Here is a 23420-nt window from a genome sequence, read left to right on the forward strand (position 1 = left end):
TTCGTTCCTTCTAAAACTTAGTCCATGCACATGTCTTCTACTAACACCTACCTATAAAAATTTCATACAAAATCTCAGATCACTCATTGCATCACAAAGCAAAATAAAAGACATAAATAGAGGCAAAGATTTATAGGAAATAGAGCAATTTTTCCTTGCATACTCCTGTCCTATTCTAGCTTCCCTAACTCTGTGAGGACTGGCAGCTGAGAGATGGTCTTCATGATCACATCAGTCCTTTTTTCTTGGTTCTTCGTTCTCCATTGGGCATAGAGGGGGTGAACACTCTGAGTCTCAGAAAGGTTCCATAAGACAGCTGTTTTCCCATCATCCCTCTTGTCTGAACCCTCTGGATATACTGTGCAGCTTTCTGCGTGCTGCCATGATACCTGATGACCTGGAAGAATATTATTTACTTTCACAATGTTCCTGTGGATATCACAGGCAGGGGAGTTTGATCTATCCCTTGTTTTGCAGTCATGTTATGAGATGTCCCTGTAAGCTAATTATTTTGGTGATTAGGGGCCTGAGCAATTCTGCCAGGCAGCCATAGAGTTACCTTAATAGTGTTTTATCCATGTGTACAGAAGGGGTTAAAAGCTGCACAGATAGGAACAGAGCCTGGGGGGAAAACACTGTAGGTGTGTGGTTAACAAGGAGCTAATTGGGGAACTAGGCAGGAGGAGAGGAAAGCACATAGCTGGTCAGCAGGCTCCATGGAATCCAGCAGTTAGTTGGTGCCAGCCCTGGAGGAGCTGAAATAAAGACAAGTTGATCTGGAGTCTGTTTTTGCTGTGATCTTTGCTAGAAACTGCAAATTGGGACTTGACAGCTTTTCTCACCGCCTGTTGCTTGATTTCAGGTGGTATTGTTTTGAAGGAGCTGGGAGCTGACATTCTGGATGCAGAGCTTTGGAGCCTCTCATCCAGATAGCAGTGCGTGTCAACTTTTCAAGGCCTGTTGCTTTCTTCTCCTACTAATGATTTACTGTTACTGAGGCAGTAGAAAGTAAAATGAATGTTGGCCCACTCTTCTGCAGACGAAATTTTCATCCCAAGTGTGTACTGCAAAAACAAGTGCTATGAAGCTGTCTTAGCAGCTGTGACCACTGTTTTCCCATCCATAAATAAAATGAGGGCATCTGCTATTCTCCTAATCTCTTTAAGCCCTAATGCTTTTGTTTTGTTTTAATTATGAAGACTGCTTAGAGGTCTCACTGTACTGTGAGTACATGTGTAGAAATAACATAGGTGATATGGAGAATACTCAGAGAGTAGAACAGTTTTAAATTACCAGGATTCATATGTATGGACAGGTCCTTCCGGATGAGCCCAGAGAGCAGATGCCATTCTCACAGAAACACTTGGTGGTTAGAATCATTATGTCCTCTTTTTGTGCCTGTGACTTTTCTTGTAGAAATACAATACTCTCATCTACATACTTGGGAAAGGTCTTCTATAACAAAACAAAGTATTAATGTTACAGAAGTTCAACATGGTTAGCCATCAGAGTTAGTAACCTGAATGTAAGTGAGGGGTTACTACAAGGAGCAGGGATATTTCAAAAGTAGGTGAATACTGGAAAAGTCATCACAGGGTGGTTGGGAGGGGGATGCGGGGGTGGGGGGTGGCTCATGAAAGCCACAAACCCAGTGCTATCTTCACAACTTGTAGACAACGGTACAGGTCTGAGAATATCTCTGCTGTTATTTCAGTCTCCTGCCCCAGTAGAGTAGTTGGGAGGTATCTTCAAGATTGTTGCAAGTTTCAGCTTTCTTGGATATGCATCCTTTGTTTGCCTCCTGAGTCATTGGGCCTCCTCCTCCCTTCTGGAGTGAATGTTTGAATTGGAGGAAATGACTGTGCAGCTCCCCTCCAAGTTCCTCTGGAAATAATAGCCTGGGTGCTGGTCTCTGGGGAGATGGATGGATCCCAAGTGGAACTCTCATGAGGAAATCAGCTTCAGAAGAGGCCAACCCAGGTGTCATCTATGACCAGAGGGCAGGCCCTTTCTAGATACCCAACCTGCCTTGCTATTTAGACTTCCCAGGCTTCAAAAGAGCCAGATATACAACTGAGGGTGTGTTATTGTAGGGGCTGAAGAAACTAAGGAAGAATTCATGAGAAGGGGGCTGTGAAGTGAAAACTTGAACAAGTATCTAAGCTTATGGCTCAGAATTGTCTATGCTACTGTTGAGAAGGGAATGCAATCAAGAGGCAACTCAAAATAAAGTGCAGATTGGAGGAAGGGAAACAAAACCAGAGTCTTACGTCCAGTCCTGTTCCCCACATTTCTCCCTTTTGCATTCCCTTCCTCATTTTTCTTTTGTAGTGCATCCAATTCTCAAGTCCTGAGACCGTATGTGTGTGCCTCCGTGGCAGGTTTCTGTATTTCTGGAGACTGAACTTGAACCCTGAGCTACATATGTGTTAAGCAAGCACCGTACTAGATCCCTGAATAGAAACCATCCTTAAAGCCAACTTGTTGGTATCCTGGGAAATCAGAAAAATTTTATTCAATAAGAAGAATTTTTTAAAACAGTATTTTTAAAGTATGTCTGGCTGTTGTTTAACTATCCAGTATCATGGATTGTACAAAACCTCAAAGTGTCATGTATTAAATATAGGGTCTCTCCTAGAAGAGCACATCATTGAGGGTTGCTTTTGTCTGGAGCACCTTGACCAATCTACCCAATGAGGGATTTTAAAATTTACAGGGATTACTGTGAAGCTGTGGGACTGTAAACAGTGGCAATGTAGAGAAAGCTGATCTCCAAAGACAGGTCTTTGAAGAACATTTTCTCAGCCCTGTCTTTCCTGTACTTACCTCTGCTGTCACTTACCTCTGCTTACTCTGCTCCACCATGTCCTCTATGACATGAAACCTAGCCTGACCTCAGTCCCTGGGAGATAGGACCAAGTCAGCACAGACCCAGGCCTCTGAAACTCTAAATCAAATTTATCCTTCCCTTGGTTTGTTTTCCTCAGTTATTTATCATAATGATGAAAAAAACAAATGACTGGTGCATATTGGACCACTTTACCTGCAATTGTCTCTTGCTTTTAAATGATAAGAAAGTACACAATCAAAAGGGTGAAAGCCTTGAAAACACAAAAAGCAAAAACCAAATTTCCACACAAAAGGGAAGTGTGTGCACTCTGAGGTCCATAGCTCTTACTTTAGCCTAGGTTACATACTACATTTTTTTCTGAGCTAAAAGGAATTGGTTTAAAGGAAAACCTGAATCAATATTTTGATATTGGAGCAATGTGCCTCCTCTTCAGGTTACTTTTCAACATAAATGCCAAAAGATCTGCCCCACACCTGAGAACAGGCAAATTGTAGTACTCCTGGACACCCAGGAAGCAGAACACATGATGTGAGGTGCCCGTTCATTCGAAGTTTCATTCGGATTTGATTATCTTTTATTTTCAAATGGTCAACTCACCTGTGTGAACATACGGCCATTATAGGCTGTAAAACTAGGGGTACCTAGTACAAACCCCACAGCAGTGGTTAGTGCTTTCTTTGTGGCCCCGGATCCATTTCCAGAGGAGCAGAAGAAACACCGCTGACATGTGATCAGGACCTGACAACCATGGAAACTCCTTGGATGGTACATTAATGTGTAGAAAGTAAGTGAAGAGCTGTAATTTCCCTTCCATTACTAGAGTTCTGCAGTGCTTAATAAGAAATAGCATTTTTCTAACATGGTGAAATGATATGACAGTTTGGAAAGAGGGGAAAGTAACTTTTAAAGCTGGATTAATGGAATGCAAATTGCAGCCATATGACTTTTATTTTAAAGACCTTGCCTCACTTGTACTGATTCTCTGAAGAACCAAATCACAATTCTTCAAGAATTGGCTAAATCAGAATCTTAATGCCTGACATGTCTTTCTCCACCTACCTCCATTCAAATGTTAACCCAAGAGGAGGAAAGGACATTTTAATGAAGCTTAAAATTAAACTCAAACACCAAGTTCTATAGTTTGAAGATGTTTTACCCATTTTGACAACAGCAGTAGCAGTGCTTAAGTAATTCATTGAGAGGTGACTTCTTTAGATTAAGCTTTGAAATGTTCAGCTTCTGAGAGAACACTTACTGGGAATGCTGTGTGCTTCTTACATCTCAAAGCTCACCTCCACCTCCAGTGGCATACCTCCTCCAACAAAGCCATACCTCATTCAACAAGGACACACTTCCTAATCTTTCCCAAACAGTTCCACCAAATGGGAATGAGACATTCAATTATATGAGCCTATGGAGCAATTTTTGTTCAAGCAACCAAAAATACATACATACACACATACATAAATGCACACACGTACTTATTTACAAGAGAGAGAATTGTAAAATGAATTCTTTTTTGAAATTTGTTATTAGTTCAAATTAAGAACAAGCTTGTTTCACAAGTCAACCTCTTCTCCTTCTCCCTCCCCTCACTCCCAAACCCCCTCACCCACCCCTGACCTACCCCCCACCCCATCCACCCTCCACTCCCCAGGCAGGGTAGGGCCCTCAACAGGGTCTCTACAAAGTCCACCAGATCATCCTGAGCTGGGCCTGGGCCCTTCCCCATGTTTCCAGGGCAAGAGTGCATCCCTTCACGTGGGATGGGCTCTCAAAGTCCCTTCTTACACCAGAGAAAAATACTAATCCACTACCAGGGGACCCCTAGAGTGCAAGGCCTCCTCATTGACATCCATGTTCAGTGGTCTGGATCAGTCCTGTACTGGCCTCCCAGACAGCATCTGGGGTGGATGTGCTCCCCCTTGTTCTGGCAAGCCATTTCTGTGGGTTTCTCCAACCTGGTACCGACTCCTTGGAGCTTCATTTCTCCCTCTCTTCAACTAAGTTCCAAAGTTCAGTTCAGTGTATATCTGTGGATGTCTGTGCTTGCTTCCATCAGCCTCTGGATGATGGCATAAAAAGAAGTCATCAATCTCATTTTAGGGGAAGGGCGTTTAGGTTATCCTCCCCACCATTGCCTGGATTTTCAGTTCGTGTCATCCTTGTAGGTCCCTGTACATCTCCCTAGTGCCAGATCTGTCCTCGGACATGTAATTGCTCCCTCTAATATGGTATCTCTCATCCTGCTCTCCTCTATTCTTCCCCCAACTCAATATTTCTGCTCCTCCATATCCTCCCCTCCACTCCTCTTCTCCTGCTCTCATTCTGGCAACTCTCTCTCCCCTACCCTCATGCTCCCAATTAGCTCAGGAGTTCCTGCCCCTTCCCCTTCCTGGGGTCTATTAGAGCTGGGGGAACTGGCAGAACCTTCTGGAGAGAAGAACAGCTAAGGAAATGTAAAATAAGTTCTTAATTGGTTTAGATAATAAAAGGCCAGAATCAGATAAAGAGGGAAATACTGAGAGATCAGAGAAAAGAAGCAAGCCACAGTGCACCTTACTGCTTAAACATCTCCACAGGGAAGAGAATGATTTCCTGTTTGTCCCTGCTTATGTCCTGATTCTTCTCAGCTATGCACTTCCTGTCTGGCCAATCAGCCAATCAGCGTTTCATTCATTAACCAATAAGAGAAACAAATATACAGAAAATCATTCCCCATCAGAGAATATGAATTTGCCTGTGACAGAATGATAGGTTTTACTCAAATGAAATTTATAAAAAAAAATATTTGATTAACTCAGCCAGTTGTTGAATTCCATAAGCAATGAGCAGCAGACATGTGTACTGGAAAAAGGGGAAGAGAAAAGTAATAGAAAAGTTCACTCAGAACTTGGGGATCCTGGAATAGACACTCAATGCAGATAACTGTGATCATGTGTAAAATCATTAGACTGGGGTACAGGCAGTTGTCTGCAGACACAGGATTTATATTATTATTATTATTATTATTATTATTATTATTATTATTTTGCTTTGTCCATTCAGGGTTTTTCTGTGTAACCACCCTAGCTGCCCTGGAGCTAGCTCTGTAGACCAGGCTGACCTTGAACTCACAGACATCTGTCTGCCTCTGCCTTCTGAGTGCTGGGATTAAAGGCATGGACCACCACCACCTTACTGTATGGATTATTTTAAGTTATCAAGGAATTTATGCTGTATTACATTCATGACTATGCCTTCAGCCTGCTCTTTCTCTCTCTCCCTCTCTCCACTGCCTCTCTCTAATTCTTGTGGTTGTTGTGTCAACATGTAGGCTCTTAGCTCCTGCTCTAGTGCCAGGCCTCTCTTCCAGGTAACATGCTACCTGCCATGATAGTCCTGGGCTTACCCTTTGAAACTTTAAGCTTAAATACTTTCCTTTACAAGTTCTTTGGATATAGTGTCTCTTCACAGCAATAAAAAAGTAACTAAGACACTAGTAAAACATATATGGGAATAGGACCTTTCAAGTTAGAGCAGGTTTCAGGCATAAATAAAAGTTGTGAGCTATTGGTAGTGATATATTGGTGACACTTCATGATTTAACAGCCTCTCACTTCAGCCTATGTATCTAGTTCTCGACTCATTTTTATACCTGAGTAGAAAGGAAGAAGTCTAAAAAGGTAGAAATCCCAAGGATAGCGGGAAGACCACATGCGCTCAGGAAGGATGATTCTATTACTTTGCACTGAAAAAAAATAAGATGGGAGTCCTGAAGTGTACTGGCACAATGTGCTGCTAGGTGGTGTGGCAGGAGGAGGAGAGGGAGGCCAGAGAAGGCTGATTCAAGCAGGCAGATATTCCAGGAGCATCAAGGCTTTTACACACAGTTCACTTCCAATCAATCCCTGCTGCACTCCTCCAAATAAAGAGTGCACTAAAACAGCCCTTGATATAATTTATTTCAGACCCTGAAGCGGAGTTTTCTAAACCTTTAAGCTGTATGTGAGTGGCTTGCTTTCCTCCTCCTTCTCCTCCTCCTCTTCTTCTCTGTCTTCTTTTTGTAGCCTGTACATCCTACTCACGTAAAAATGCTTTCTGTTTCCAAGTTTCTCTTTCTGATGAAGCTCTGCCACTATAAAGAAAACATCCTTTCTATGAGATGAGATTGCATAATTTCCTATAATTCCCTTTCTTGTGGAGTGTGCTGGTCTGGCTTTCCCTCTCTCCTTTACTCCCTATCTTTGTATCTGGATGTTAGATCTTCCATTTCCAAATATTTCTAAAGCCTTTGCTATAATTTTCTAGTTGTTAATGATGTCAGGTATGGAGAAGGATGTTGTGCATTCATTTTTCTGTGGTACTCTGACTGAGTGTAACACAGAACATAAGTGTAGAGTCTAAATACTGTTGTTAGCATGTTGACATTACACTGGCCCATGCTTCCTTTTCCTCAGTGTGTACTCTCTTTAAATTTCCCTTCTCACTTGGTAGAATGTTTGGGAACTTAGTTTAAACTGGTTTTTCCTGATGTTCACACTAGCTCAGAAGACTCACCATCAGGTCTCCATTTACAGTCCACCCCTAAACTTTTGTTGTTCTAGAAATCATAGAACCTGTCAGAGTGAAGAGTGGAATAAGAATCTTCAGTTATTAGCTAGTCAAATTTCAGTTAAATGTCAGCTGTTTCCTATCACAGGCACGTAGTAAGGTCAAATTCCTATCTAAAATCATCAATTTCTCAAAGTGGTGCAGATTCCATAAGGTTCTGCTCATACAAAGTATTCAAGGTCACTTCACCCTTTAAAATTGTTTATTATTTGAGATAATAATATAATAACACTATTTCTCCCTTTCCTTTCTTCCCTCCAAACAATATTCTTGCACTCATACAAATTCATGGTGTCATTTTCATGAATAGTTGTGGCATACTGTGTGCATATTTGTGTATGAAAATTATCAGCCCTTAAGACAATGTATGTTCTACAATATTATTTTAAGATGTGTTATATTTGTTTATGCTGTGGAATATCTGTTTAATGGTGAAAAGATATGTTGCATTCTTTTGTGTTGCATTTGTTTAACTGTGAAGCTGTGTTACTTTGCCCAAAACACCTGATTGGTCTAATGAAAAGCTGAATGGCCAATAGCTAGGCAAGAGAGAATTAGGCGGGGCTACCAGAGAATAAATACAAGGAGAAAGAGAGAGGGAGCAGCAAGAAAAAGGAGACTAAGAGGAGGACATGTGAGGCCAGCAACAGAGCCAGCCATGGATTAAGAAGGAAAGAAAGAGATATAGAGAAAGGTAAAAGCCCAGAGGCAAAAGGTAGATGGCATGATTTAAGCTAATAAAGGCCAGCTAGAAACAAATCAAGCTAAGGCTGGGCATTCATAAGTAAGAATAAGTCTCCATGTATTTATTTGGGAGCAGGGTGGCAGGCTCCCAAAGAATAGAGAAAAAAACAAAACCAAAAACAAACCTACAAAGGTCACTTGATTTTAACCAGTGCATTTGGAAAATTTATAATGAAAGTTACAGAGAATAGGCATCATAAACATCACACATTCTCACAGGATGAGAAGCTGAGCTGTCCAAGGTTATAGTGGGAGCCTTCTCTCTAGGTCATACATGTGTCTTCTTTGTGCTGCCAAGACAGTTCCCTGTTAAAGAATACATACTTCCTTTGTTCAGGACCCAAGTTTAGTTTCTAGACCTGCCATAGAGTTCATAACCATTTGTATCTCTAGCCCAGGAATCAGATGCCCTCTTTTAAATTCTGGAGGTATCTGTACTGATTGGCACATAGCACCACCCTCCTATAGTTACATAATTAAAATATTAAAATATCTTCTAAAAATTGCCAGTGTTATCATTTTGTCCACACAGCAGAAGAGACAAGAGTATTCTTCTGGGTCTCTGTTATAGGGGCATTTATTCCATCCAGTAGGATGGAACTTAATCAATTCACAAAGTCACTGCATCCTAATGGAATCCCACTGATGGTCATGATCTCAACAGAATAATCTGAAGAGAACAGCTATGTTCAATTTGTACAATACACATTTACTACCTTCAGTTTACTATGAAGAGAGCATCCACCCAAGTCAGGTGCTTCAACAATGCTGAGTCTTTAACCAATAACCCAGATTTGTAGAATTAGCCCTTGCCAAGACTAAGTAGCAGCCAGAATGAAACTAGAACTAATTTGCTCCAGCTGGAAACTGAGATCTTCTGGTCAGATAACTATTGATATTATCTTGAATATAACGGGCAAGGAGCCAAACTTAAATTTTGTATCCAGATTGTGTGATTTGTTCACATCACTAGCCTATTGCTTACAAGTGTGTAGATCAGAGGAATCTCTGGGAATTTATAGAAAATAATCACAAAACAAATGTCAAGTCACAGCATAAAGAGGCTAGTTAAAGGTAGCAAGTGAGAACACTCACCAAGATCAAGTTTCAAAGAAGAATTTTGGAGGATTGAATACAGCTTGGCCAAAGTGGTTTGAATATCAGAATAATATACATCCTGTGAGGAAGCTCATGGAGGAAGAAGAGAAATAGTCAGAAAATAGCAACAAGGAAATATCTATATGCTTATATTTGAGGCTGTGTTCTTGCCTTTAAATATATTTATGTTTATATTTGGAAGATAATCCATACACTAAGTAGGTTTATATAGTAATTCTGCCAAAACATAAAATAGAATCTCTGTAAAATTAAAACAGGAAACATCCATTTGTAGGTATGTATGTGTGAGTGCATGCGTGTGTGTGCTTTCGTGTGTGTTTGGTATAGCTCCACTTTCTATCTGCCAAATATATGTTATAATCTTTAACTTTAAAAAAACAATTTCCTGTCTTTTGTTCATCAAATTTAGTACTGTTCTTTTTTGTTGACATGTTACATATAAAAATTAAGGATTTTGAGTTTTAATCAATTATACTCGATTTTTAAAATTTATATTTTTAGGAGTGCTTTCCCCCTGTTTTCTTAAACCAAACACAGTTGATTGATGATACCTCCTTGAAAGAAATTGGGAGTAAGCTTCTAAAATTAATAGTGTAATTTAAGTTTACAAACTGTCAAGCTTTGAAGTAGAAATTAGTGTGTCTCTTTCTGGGAGAGAGCAGACACACATTTGACTGCCATATTATAAGAATCTCTTAAGGCAAAATACACTTTTGATGTGTAATGACAAAAAGGAGACAAACACTGTCTTCTCATTTTCCAAGTTCAAACAAATATCTATGTGTACTCACCCATGCAAAATTGGAAGAATATTCTACCAACAATTAATGTAGTACTTTAAGAAAATAATGACTATGGGGATTATAGCCTGCTAAAACTTTGCATTCTACCTGGAAGAAACTGAACAGTTAACCCTAATGCACACAGAAAGCTGGGGATTCATGACCTCCTTTAGCCATCAAAGTCATCATTTGTTCAAATTCATGAAAACTGATAATGAATTATTTACATAAAACTTACCCTAAATAGATGAAAGCTTTAGAGAATCTCTAATCTCTAATAAATGGAAATGCTATTGACATTTGAATGGTTGTTATATTTTATTTTTAGTGCATAACGGCAAAAGAAAAGGGCTGTCCTACTCAGTATAGATCCACAGTGATTTTCAATATTTTCTATTCATTGTTGGTCAGGCCTTCAGCCATGAAATCTCAAGGTAGGAAGGTTAACTACTCACCTGCATTACCAATGACAGCCAGGGAGAGAAATCTGAGGACATCATGTTTTCTTCCTTGCATCATGAAATTAAAAAATAATAACATGTCAAAGCATTTGATGATAAGCTTTGAGAAGGGTCTTCAGAAAATCTAGGTAAGATTGTAAAGCTAGTCAGGTATTTGCTTTGTTTTCTTGGTAAAATTTTAATATCACTAAGAACTCTAACATTGAGGGCTGGAATATGGTCAGTGGTTAATAGCACTGGATCTTTTTACAGAAGACCCTAGTTCCTTACTGAGTGCTCATGTTAGGTAGCTCAAAACCACTTGGGACTCCAGCTCTGGGGTATTTGACACCCTCCTCTCAGCTCTGAAGACACCTGTACTCACATGCACACACCCACACAAATACACATAGACACATACTTTTCACTTTAATAAAGAAATTTAAAAGGAAGTGTATTATCTATGAGCGTTAAGTCTTATATTGGTAGAACTGTAGATGCTCAAAATTGTTGATAGTAGCAGAGGACTTTGAATGGGTGGCATAGGAATTTGATGTCTTTAATTTCACTACAGGATTGCTTTCTCGAGAACTGAACTCTCCCATTCTCAATTTTCATGATAGCACACTAAGAAAACCCTGAGTTACAGGCCCTTTGGGACTATGACTTTGTACAGCAGATGGGGAGTATGTGACAGTTGACCAGAGTTGTATAATCGAAGCATGCATATATGATGTTCCTTGTATATGTGTTTTCAAGATTTACCATGTGGCACTGGAAAACCAATGGGTCTTTCCTGTCATATCTTACTACCTATGTATGTATCTCTGCTAACTGTTGCTATTATTTATGATATAGCTGTTAAGACATCCCCTTTAATAAAGTTCAGAGATGTTGTGAAGTAGAAGAACTAAGGAAAAATTACACACATATTTAAGACAAAGTCAATTTTTTTCACACAAAAATTTGACTGGTTGCTTGTATATTAATATTTCTCTTTGCCCATGGCCATGTCAGAGGAGCAGTGGGAGGCAATTGAAGCTCAGGAGCCTGCCCACGAGAAGGAAAATCTCTGATGGGTGAATCTCAGGTAGTTAAGACTTGTAGACCACAGACTCCAGAATCCCTTTTGCTTCTGCTGTGCCTTTGCTTGTTCACTGCTGACATCTTTCTCAGGTATCTGGCATGGTGTGAATGGGTGTAGGGAGATCCCCACTGCCTATAATATAGAATGTTTATCCCATAAGATATCCTGTTCTAATGGGCATTTTTACCTGTGGATTATTACGAAGATGATTTTTCCTGTGCTGTACTGTCCAAGTGATAATAATGTTAGTTTAAATAGAGTTTTGATGATGAAAAATAAAACAAGGAAGTGTCACACAGAACTCATGAGTTTCTACTGAAGAGCTGTATAGACTGTGGTTTAGGTTAATGATTAAGAAAAACAATTGAGTCTCAGTAGCTCAGCTAGTTTAAATTCTACTTCTCTTAAGGTTGGGAGATGTTTTCACTGGTTTCGAAATGCATCATAGCTGAAACAAAACTTTGAAAATAACTTTAAACTTAGACTAAGATGTTTCTGTCAAGTAGCTTTAAGGTGAAAAACCCAAGAATACAATCTAAAGTTTTTGAAATGCATCTTGTTGAAAAAGGGAACTTGTTAAGGTCAGGGAGCAAGAACAAAGCAGCCCAACTATTATTAGCTGAAGTGCCTTTCTTGCTAGGATGGTTTGATGACCTAAGATGGTTATTAATTCCTTGTAACCAATTTTTCCCTCAATCTCCTGATATAACAACTATTGATGAGTGTGTATTCACCCTAAAGGTTTAAAGTAGATCTGACTGTTTTTCTTGTATAACAGTTTAGCTTTGTGATGCTGTTAAGATTCCTTATAAAGTTACTTTTCAAGGTATCAAAGTGATTGGCCCTTTCTTTGTCACCAAAAAATACAGCCTGCCAACAAAAGAATTGGGTGAGAAAAAATACCCTCTGCTTGCTCTTATTCTGTTAATCTGTAACAAGTTACTTAGATGTAAATGTTTGTGGTTTCTTGGATGACTTTGTTTCAATCATGTAAGGGTGATGAAAACCATGTTTTTAACCTGTATTCATTATAATCATTCACTTGAAAAAATAGAATGTAACCACACTGTAATTCTTATATTGCCTGAAAGATTTTGTTGTGGTATATAAGCTACAGAAAAACTAGAGAAGAATAAGGAATACAGAAGGAAACCATCATGGGAGAATGTGAGTGTCTCTTCTCTAACACTTCAGACAATACAGCCATAGTATTCACAGACTCTGTGGATTCCTTTCCATCTCTGCACTGCAGGACGATGCACACCAGCAGTGGTATTTTTTCCTACCAGGTTTCTCAATTATGTTATGTGTCACTTAAACCTATTTAAATAGATAACAAGAGCACTTATTGGCAATAAACCAATATCTCATAGTAATGATTAGATTCATCCATGAATCTACAGCTGTCAAAGGAAGAATACTTCTGTGTCCTCAAGAGACATACAAAGATTTTGCATTTTATAGGTGATGTTACTTAATGAAAGACTTCAGGTGTTCCTACATTTCCTCTTCCCCAGGAAACAGTTTCATGTATCTCAGACTGGACCTAATTTTGCTATGTAGCCAAGAGTGATCCTGAACTTTCATCTTGGTACCTCCACCTCCTGAACCCTGAGACTGCAGAAGTATACTACAATCCCCAGAATGTGTAGTTATGGGCATTGAACCCAGATCATTGTACCTAGTAACCAAGCACTCTGCCACATGAGTCACAGTCCCAGCTTTATTCTTATAATTTTAATTATTGCTGACAATTATAAAAATATTTACACTGGGGAGAATTTAATTATATGAGATAATCTTCATTAAATCTTTGGAAAATTCATAATACACCCACAATGGGTTTTGATCACATTCCTCCTCCTGAAATTTTCTAAATATCCCAATGGACTCAACTCCTCTCCCAGTGTCATACCAAAGCAACATTTTTAATATTTTGTTTAATAGTAAGAGCAATCAATATTAAGTTATATTTCACACTATGTTTTTGCAGAAACATGAGCAGTGAGTCATAAACATAAATTAAAAGATAAGATCCAATGCCAATGCAGAATGTTAACAAAAGTTAACAGAAAGTAAGAAATTGTAAAAAGTAAATTATTAAGGAAATACATGTCATCGTTCAGTAATGATGGCAGTTTTCAAATCAAAGCATTAGATGGACTTGATATACTTAACATGTGAGTCAAAATTTTACTTAAATAGCAACATTTATAATACATTGACTTTGTATCTTTGTATCTTTAGTACGAATTTATGAAAGAAACTTTTAGATGTTAACTTAAAAGTGTGTCTGAGTAACAGCTTTTGAAAAGCCTTGTGGTGGTAATTGGGGGAAAATGATTACAGATACTAACCAAACATTGTTTCTTGTGATTCTTAAAAATAAGACTGTTCTCACTCATCTTACCACACTCTTTTCTATAGGAAAAAATACAGTTTCTGCATGTATTTAAACACCATCAACTTAGGATTTCACAATTTAAAAAGAATATTAATTGCTGCATTTTATGTAAGTAAGGAAAGCTAGGTGATTTGAACACTGAAACTTTAACCTGAAAAAGGAAGAACTGCACGTTCCTATCCATCTCTGTTTTCTTAATAGCTATCCTGGGTATGAACTTGTGCCTGCACGCCTACATAAAAAGAGAAGACTTCATGTTATATCAAAAAACAAACAAACAAAAAAACAAAAAACCTCAGGCACTAGCATTTTGGAAAAAGAAAATTCAAGAATGGCGTCTTCTTGATGAGCTACAAACTCAGGGCATGCTGTTAATGGCAGCTCTTAGTTTTTCCAGATTACTTGGGAACCTTTGTGTCCAGTTGTGTCTCAGGATTGTTCTTCACAAATGCATTGCCACTAAAGGTGCTGTTGGCCAGCCTGCAACCTCCAAAAATTTCTATTATGGGGAATATATTTCTATTCGATGCTTCAAAATAGGACAACTTTCCCTTTTTTCTTTACTTTTATACAGTTTATAATTATGTAATGTTTCTCAGATTACAACTATTCACATGTGTGTCTTTTTATCATTCTTTGGAAATGTACTAAGTCATAATATATTTTTACAAAGGATCATATCTCAGCCTCTTTCTAAGGAAAGGACTACAGAAGGTGGAGCCTTTGGTAAGTATGCTTCTTCATGGTCTTTTATTCACAATCTTGAGAACATTAGATATTTCCTAAATCCTAATGCAGGACTGATCCCACTGATCCTCACTAACATCATCTTAGGTATTATATCCACTTGCTTTCAAAATACCCCATAAAATGAATCATTTTAAAATTAAATAATTTTCAATAATAATTTATGTCTACCACCCATTGAAGGTCTGTTTCACAGAAAGGCACTTTAAGTCATGTATAGAAATTTGCTTTGAATTAAAAGTGACATTGTGCAAAATGAAGTTGAAGACCTTGTTTTATAAACAAGTGGGAGGCTCTCCCCAAGGCCACATAGCACATTGGTTAGATGAGATTCAGGACTCCTGCTTTCGGAAAGGGATGTTGGCATATATAGGAACATCTGATGCAAGAGTATCTTTCTTTTTTGTTAGGTTGCCATGAGATGTTCACTTTTGTTATAACTTATCCCTTGCTTATTGTAGTTTATTGTTGGATGATAGAAAAGAGACAATGGGTTGAAGGTTAAAAATATCAGTATAATGCATTTATTAATAATACATTCCCAGAGACTCTATGTGCTGTCCCCCTCAGGGAAAGTCCTAGTGAATCCACTCATCTTTTGATAAGCACAAATTGATACAACATTCTTACATCATAAATGATAGTCATTTTTCTTGTAGAAATCTCAATATTTTAGAAACAGAATATCACCTAAGCAAAGTGGACAATAAGATGTTTTAATGATTATGATATAATATTAATAACTATAGGAGTAGATTTTATTGTTGATGGAAATATTCAGAGTGAGAAGAAAATATGAATGGCCACAGTAAATACAGGACAATGCAGAGCAGTCACAGCAGAATAAGAGTGATGAGTATCTACAGACAAACAGTAGTATGCATTGGAGAGAGCATGGGACTCAACTCAAACTAATCTTGCTGAATGCTATTTTCTAAGCTTGGCTTTCTAACTCTCTTTTTCTCTCCCCTCCCTCCTTCTCTTCTTTCCCTTTGTTCCTTCCATCCTTTTTTCTTCCCTTCCCTTTCCTTCCCTTCCTTCCTTCCTTCCTTCCTTCTTTCCTTCCTTCCTTCCTTCCTTCCTTCCTTCCTTCCTTCCTTCCATCCTTTCTTATTTTTTAAATTTGTTTTAGACTAGGTCTCAATCTGCACTCCAGCCTGGCCTTCAGTTGTGTCAGTCCTCGAGGCTTTGGTCTCCATAGCATTGGCCTTTAATCTAGGAATAGCATTCATTGCCCTTGCTGAAATCAATGACATGCTTCATTTCCACTCCCCCTTCCCAGAAGCCTCAGGTAAACTTTGGGTGGGAAACGTGAGTTCTCATCTGGGTGTTGGTCCAAAAACAGGAGAAAATGATAGGTGCAAAAAGCCAGCCCTGGGTATATTCCTAAAATGTATGCCTTCTTCCTAAAACACCAGAGTGCTATTTAACACGATATTTGTTTTGCCATGAGAGTTATAAGCAAACTAAATGAAAGGTCAAGACAGCCCCAACAGGAAGGTAAATAAAACACAGCACATTCTTCTCCCTCTTGCCCCTGTCAAATGATAGCACAGGTCATGTGTCTGCATTTTTCTTTTTCTCCTGTCCTTTGAAAATGTTGGAACTCATCCATCAAACTGTGCTGGCTGAGAAGAAAGCCAGAACAGCTTCTAAGTCAGCCTGCCCAGCTCAGTGTTGTATGTGTCAGTGCTATCCTCTTCCTGTACACCTGGCATTCCCCAGAGAAAGAGGAAGGCAGTGTTCTTAGGCATTTACCAGTTCAACTAGAACAAATGAGTGGAAAGTGAAGGAAGAAATAGAGACAGAAAATACAGAAAAGCTTACTCAGTCTCAGAACGAGCAAGTAAGCACAAAGTATAGCTTTCATTTAATATGGAGAAGAATCATTCCCATGCATGCTGCCTATACAGTGACTTAATGTCAGAGGAAGAAATATATACTTTGGTGGCTTCTCTTAAAGGCAACTTGTCACTTGTTTTATTTTTTCATTTCTTCAAAGGGGCTATCTTCAGCATCATCTTTAGCATAGACAGTGTTGATGTTTAAAATAGAAGTCAGGGAATGAAACACTTTCTTTGACAACATATGTTCTTTTAAGAATCCTGGAATTTGTACAGACTATAGTTAATAACAAAACAAAACAAAAAAAACCCAGACCTAGGTGTAGAGGCAAAGATTTACACAGAAAATGCACATTTTGTACACAAGGAACTAATTTAATAAACAGCCTTTCCCTGTTAGCTTGTGATTAAACCAAATTGTCAGCCTAAACTTTTCTGTACAGAATTTCAAATGTCAACACATTATATTGTGATTCCTCTTAATTTCTCACAAAGAAAATGCAAAATGAATTCATTATGCTGGAGTAAGTGGAAAAAATGATGAGTTTCTCCAGAGAGTATGCAACAGGGAGAGATTGGGCACGATGATTATATTGAGATATTTGAATAGCTGGCCATTAGCGAGAGCTTCTCCATTACTCTGCTGATAATTATGTCTCTTCCGCTATGACTTCCCAGTGGACTAATAGAATGTTCCCAGTGCAGGAGATAATGAAAAATACCATTCAGGTGGTATTTTCACGCCAGCAGTAGAATGCAGTATTTCTTTCCTTCCTGGCTTTTGCTTTACCTTAGCCCCACCAGCTCAGACAACCTCTACTGTGGCACTGTGAGCACCCACAGCTACCTAGAACATGCTAAGCTGTTTTTGTCTGTTCTTTACTGTGTACATAAATTTAAAAAATGCATTTTGAAAATGGAGAAGTCAATGGAATATTGTTCTTACAACATAATTATCTAATGTGTTTAGAAAGCCCAGTGTTTCACCAACCACATTTTTGTTAGCTATTATGGAAATGACTTTCAAAACCCACTTTAGTTCACAGTGAAGGCAGTGGGTGGAACCTAATAAGAATAAAAATCTTTTTCATTAAAAAAGGAGCATATTATTTTCTAATCCTTAACTTTACAAATATGTTTCACAGTAGAAATTAAGTGAAATTAAGCAAACAATAAGGGAGAGAAAAGAGTCCCATTTATCCTAACGTATCTCTCCACCTCTCATCAATATTTTTCTTTCTTTGTTTTTCTGCTTTGTATGTTACTGCCACCTCATCAAAGAACAGGTAGCTCCATGAAATAGGAAACCAAATATTCCTATTAAAATTGTAGTTACAGCTAGAGTGCGAGAGAGATATACTTCATGACATCAATATGTTCAGATTAACAAACTTCCAGAATGTTTGATTTTGCAGTGTGTACTGACAAGTGTCTATGAGTGAGACCATGGAGAGTGAATGTGAATGCTGGCTAAGACACTGAGGAGTCTTCCTTATATTCAGTTAATGACTCCACAGTCAAAGGCCTGGCTCATACAGTCAATGGCAATGCTAACCAGTAAGGAAATGAACCACTGCTGCTGTGGAAGTTTTAGTTGATAATCACCTTCTTAAAAAGCTATTCACATGCAAAAACTAAGACCAATTTTTACTTAGTAAGTTTCTTGTTTATCCAATAAACAACAATAGCCTAATGTAATATGAACATTGTCTTTTGGAAATTATTGATTGCTTATAAGAAAATGCCTACTCTTAAACATAATTTGTACTTATTAATTTATAAAGGAAAGGTCATTATTTATTTGACACTAAACTAACCTACATTATAATTTAGCATAAGAGAAGACCATCTAGTGTGTATTTTAAGTGCTTTGTAAAGACTACTTACTTTATGGAAGAAATAAATTATTTTTATACTCGATGCATGATAAAATGGCATGTTATGTCTGACTGTTTCTCTAAGTCCATGATGTTTACTTGAACACAGTCTTAGTGCTAATAATGCCCTTGCTGCTCAGCTTTATCTAGAACTGCCTCCTCTACTCCCCACCATTCTACATTCTCATTCTCTTTCCTATTTTTTTAATTAAATTTCATTATTTATTGAGATATGGATATCCTCATGATCATGGTATCAACTATTTGATGTTATTTTTTAGGGTTTTTCCTCTATGTATTTTACTTTTTTATCTGTTTTTTCATTCTATTCTATTTTACTTTACATGTATTATTTAATTAGATTTTATTTCATTATTCATACTATGTATGTCTCTCTAGAATCTCATGAGAATAGTCTCCTGATGCTTTTCCACAGTGTTTTTGGTTCTGGCTTGTTTATCTGTTGACCCAGGTGAAGGCTATGCCTCTGCAGTCCTTGATTCTGCCCAAGGAGGCTTACTCTGTTATTCTAACCTCAGTTGTTATAGAGATATCATAAATTTATTAGACTATCAATAATGGCTTTTACTCCTATACACATTTGTGCATATATATATGTATATATATACATATTTGTATATATATACATATATATATGCAAATATTTGTATACATGCATACACATGTGTGTGTTTGTTTTCACAGATACCTTTCCAACATTTTGGGTAAAATTTCCATGTTAATTTCAACATTAACAGCCTTATCAGAATTCTTGATCAAATGCTGACATTAGCTCTATTTGGGCCAGTTTAGACTTCTTTGTTTTTGTTGTTTTTGAATCAGGGTCTTACAGACCCTGTTGGCCTCTATCCCATGTAAAGCCACAGAGGACCTTGAACTGCCAGTCCTCCTCACTCTGCCTCCCAATTGTAGTGTGTCTCCATGCCCTCTTTAAATAGCATTGGGGACTGAATTCAGGCTTTGTAAGTGCCAGGCAACACTCTATCAACTGAGCTCCACTTCCAGAATTGCATCTGTTCTAAATATTTAGGTCCAGAATGGTGCTCCACATAAGGTTCTCTGTTGAATTGACACCCACTTGGTTTGTGCCCTGATGAAAATTAAAAATGTAAGGGTGCATTTTATGAATATATTTGTCCATCCAAATCTCCAAGTTACCATTTGTAAAGGGTTGTAGGTGGGCGATGCATTGTGCATGTGAGACCTGGGTCCTCTTTCCTCTGTTCTATAGCACCAAAAGAACACATTTGACAGAGCTTGTCCCATTCTCCTGCCATCTTCCTTACTTCCCAAGTCACCTTATTTTTTCCATCTTTTTTTTTAATTTTAAGTAGAAACAATATTGTTTTATATGTCACTCACAGTTCCCACCCCCCCAACTAAAACCCTAAATATCACATATCCTTTCTGCACCCCCAAGGAGGACGAGGCCTTCCATAGGGGGTCATCAGAGATGGCTCAGGTTAAGAGCACAGGCTGCTCTTCCAGAGGTCCTGAGTTCAATTGCCAACAACTACATGGAGGCTCACAAGTCACCTTATAAATGGCTCTTTGGAACAGCATCTTCAATTCAAATTCTGTTTTCTAAGGAGAATAAACTATGGCATTCTCTATAAAGTGAATATGAAACAGCACTTGATACCAGTATGTAACAGGGTTGTATATAAACACAACTCTAAGAGATAGCTGAGTTTCAGTGAAGTTTCACTTACTAGGTAAGTTGTTAGAAACAGCATAGCATCTGATATGATTCTCTTGTTGATTCTTTCAACTTACAAGTAGGTTCAATAGTTGTTATAAAAATTTCTAAAATTATGGGTTATAGAACTATTCTTTTTACATAGAAATACAGTTGAAAATATAAAAGTAACTTTTAGAATAGCAAAGCCTTTAAAAACAGTAATGTATGCATTAAACCCAAAGGAAACAGCTATCCAATGTCAGCAAAGACAATTACAGTCTTTAGTTCTGCTTTAAAATACAGCTCAGTACTTGTCTAATAAGTCCTTCCATAAATACATTATTTATTAGCATAATTTTGATGACATGGAAGGGGAATGACACAAGATTATGTTTAGTATAGTAATATCAAGGACAAATAGACTCTTTGTGACAGGTATTATTGATAGAAAGAGAGCCATGTAGCAAGCACACCTGTAAAAAAAAAAAAAAAGGAACAGATTTCTCTTTAGATATGGTGTCTCTGGTCTTAATTTCATGCTAAATTTTCCACATTGTTGATATTAATGTTTGAGAGTCATAAATAAAATACAGAAAACTTCAATGTTCCTTAAGTCATAAAAAGAAGATGTAGCAGATTGCATTCATACACACACACACACACACACACACACACAAACACACACACACACACACACACCCCAAAAAGCAAGCAAACAAATAAACAAAATATCAGTGTATTTCATGACTTGTCTGTTGAACCTTAAGGAATACATGTGGAAGAATTGTTATTTTTAAACAAGTTATTTCAGGAAAAGAAGAAAATAGTCACCTCTGCATTTTCTCATGCCAACCAACTCTTGTGTCTACCACCATACAATTACGATACAAGACAAACACAGAGCCTATATCAACATGTTTTCATAATTATGACAATATTTAGGAATATAGGTGATTTAAGTTAACTTTGTCATAGGAATGTAAATGTGGTTTAACAAGTTGAATACTGAAAAATGTAGTAAAACATGTGAACCAAATGACTATAAGAACTTCAAAAAAGAAAAAAAAAAGAACTTCAGCATGCCAATATATGCAGAAATGTTATGTGTCCAAGTTTACTACACTTTTTCAGTACAGTTTCTGAACAAAGTAAGAACAGAAATTAGCTCAATAATCTGATCAAAATGTAAGCAGAGGCAGACACCCACAGCTAAACACTGAATTGAACTCCTGGAATCCAGTTGCAGAGAGGGAGGGGTGATGAGCAAAGGGGTCAAGACCAGTCTGGTGAAACCCACAGAAACAGCTGACCTCAACAAAGGGGAGCTCATGGACACCAGACTGATGGCTGGGAGGCCAGCATGGGACTGATCCAGAACCCCTGAACGTGGATGTCAGTGAGTATGCCTCGACAATCTATGAGGCCTCTGGTAGTAGATCAGTACTTATCCCCTGGTGTACGGTTGGATTTTGGGAGCCCATTCCATGTGGAGGGATGCTCTCTCAGCCTGGACACATGGGGGAGGGCCTAGGCTCTGCCCTGGATGATATGACAGACTTTGGGTGTCCCCAATGGATGGCCTCACTTTGCCTTCGGAGCGAAGGGGAATGGGGTGGGGGGCTGCAGGGGGACAGGGGAGAAGGGAAGGGAGAGGGAGCTGGGATTGACATGTGAAACAGGCTTGTTTCTAATTTAAATAAAAATGGTATAAAAAAGAGTTTCAAATAACTGATATTTAGCATCTTAATGTTCAAAACATATTTTTCTTCAAATTTGGAAAACAAAAAGTTATCCCTTATTGTACCTCTATTTATAATTGTAGTGGAAGACAAAAGCAATAAGATAAAGAAGGCATAAGAACATGCATGAGGGACAAAATAGTCTTTCAACAGAAGCAAAAGATTTATTTATATTGAGCAATGTAAAGATTTTAGCACTTTAGTCTGGTTTCAGAAGGAAGTGAGTATTGAAGTCTAGTTACATTGCTACACATTAACAGAAAATACTTAGAAATAGTTTTGAACCTACCTAGTCAAGAGGAGAGTGGTTTCCACAATATAGTCAATTGTTGTTTTAATATATCTGACTGATATAATCAAAAATCCCAAAGTCCTGTCATAACTTTAGTAAAATTGAAGGAACCCTAAAGCAATGCATGAAAATGTAAATAAACCATAAGGGCAGAAAATGAGCAGAAGAAAGAACAGGCAGGAAGGACTTATATAACACATTTAAAGATTTCTTAAAAGATGACATTATAAACAAAATAATGTTCTCTCACCATAGGGTGGAGAAATAAATCTCTGTGAAATTATATGATGGAAACCTCCTTTTGCACACAGTCAAAAATGGAGGAATAACATGTACCTAAAATGTGAGGAATCTCATTATTAGTCTGAAGTGAGATAAGAATGATTTCACAGCACAGAGACCAGGCCAAGTGCATCAGACAAGAGATGAGAGTCAACACCAACAACGGTAGCTCAGCATTCACTCTTAATACAAGGGCAGTTTAGAGCCTTAATATTGGCATGTCTAAGTCTGCAACTTTAGACTAATAATGAGAAACTCATAAAAGTTATGTCTCCATTGGAATATTCTATAAAAGATATCTATGTAGTAATCTTCACAAGAAGCGAGGTCATCAAAATGAAGATATTCCTGGTTTTAAAGGAAAATATAAGATATAAATTTTCTATAAAATAAGGATAAACAAAATAATAGTGAATGAAAAAAACCATAAACATGATTATACATTATATAAAGTAATTTTATATTAAGCTACAAAGCAGACAATACTAATTTATTTTTATTAAAAGTAGATGCTTTTCAGAGAATATATTCCGATTATAGTTTCCCATCCATAACGGTCCTAGATCCTCCCAATTTACTCCCTCCCCCAAATGCACACACTTTCTTATTAATTTATAATGAAAGGAAAAGTCCAGTTAGCAATTGCTTCTTAAGAAGAGTGTAACTTGACCCCAAGCAGGAAATTCATGGAATGAGAACAATGTTCTCTCTCCTGATAGTACAGGAATGAGATCATTTTAACAAAGCTCATTGAACTGTGCACCTCGGTTCTTTGAATTTAAATAGTATGTAAAGAAAAGTTACAGAGATGAAATAATGAAGTATTCAGAAGCCTACGTCTATTCTGCCTCCGTTTTTCTGATTTAGTTGTCCTCCATCCACAATGAGAACAGGCATTCTTTCCAGCTCTTTGCCTT

The sequence above is a fragment of the Cricetulus griseus genome, chromosome 2 (assembly GCF_003668045.3).
Source record: "Cricetulus griseus strain 17A/GY chromosome 2, alternate assembly CriGri-PICRH-1.0, whole genome shotgun sequence".
Lineage (NCBI taxonomy): Eukaryota > Metazoa > Chordata > Mammalia > Rodentia > Cricetidae > Cricetulus > Cricetulus griseus.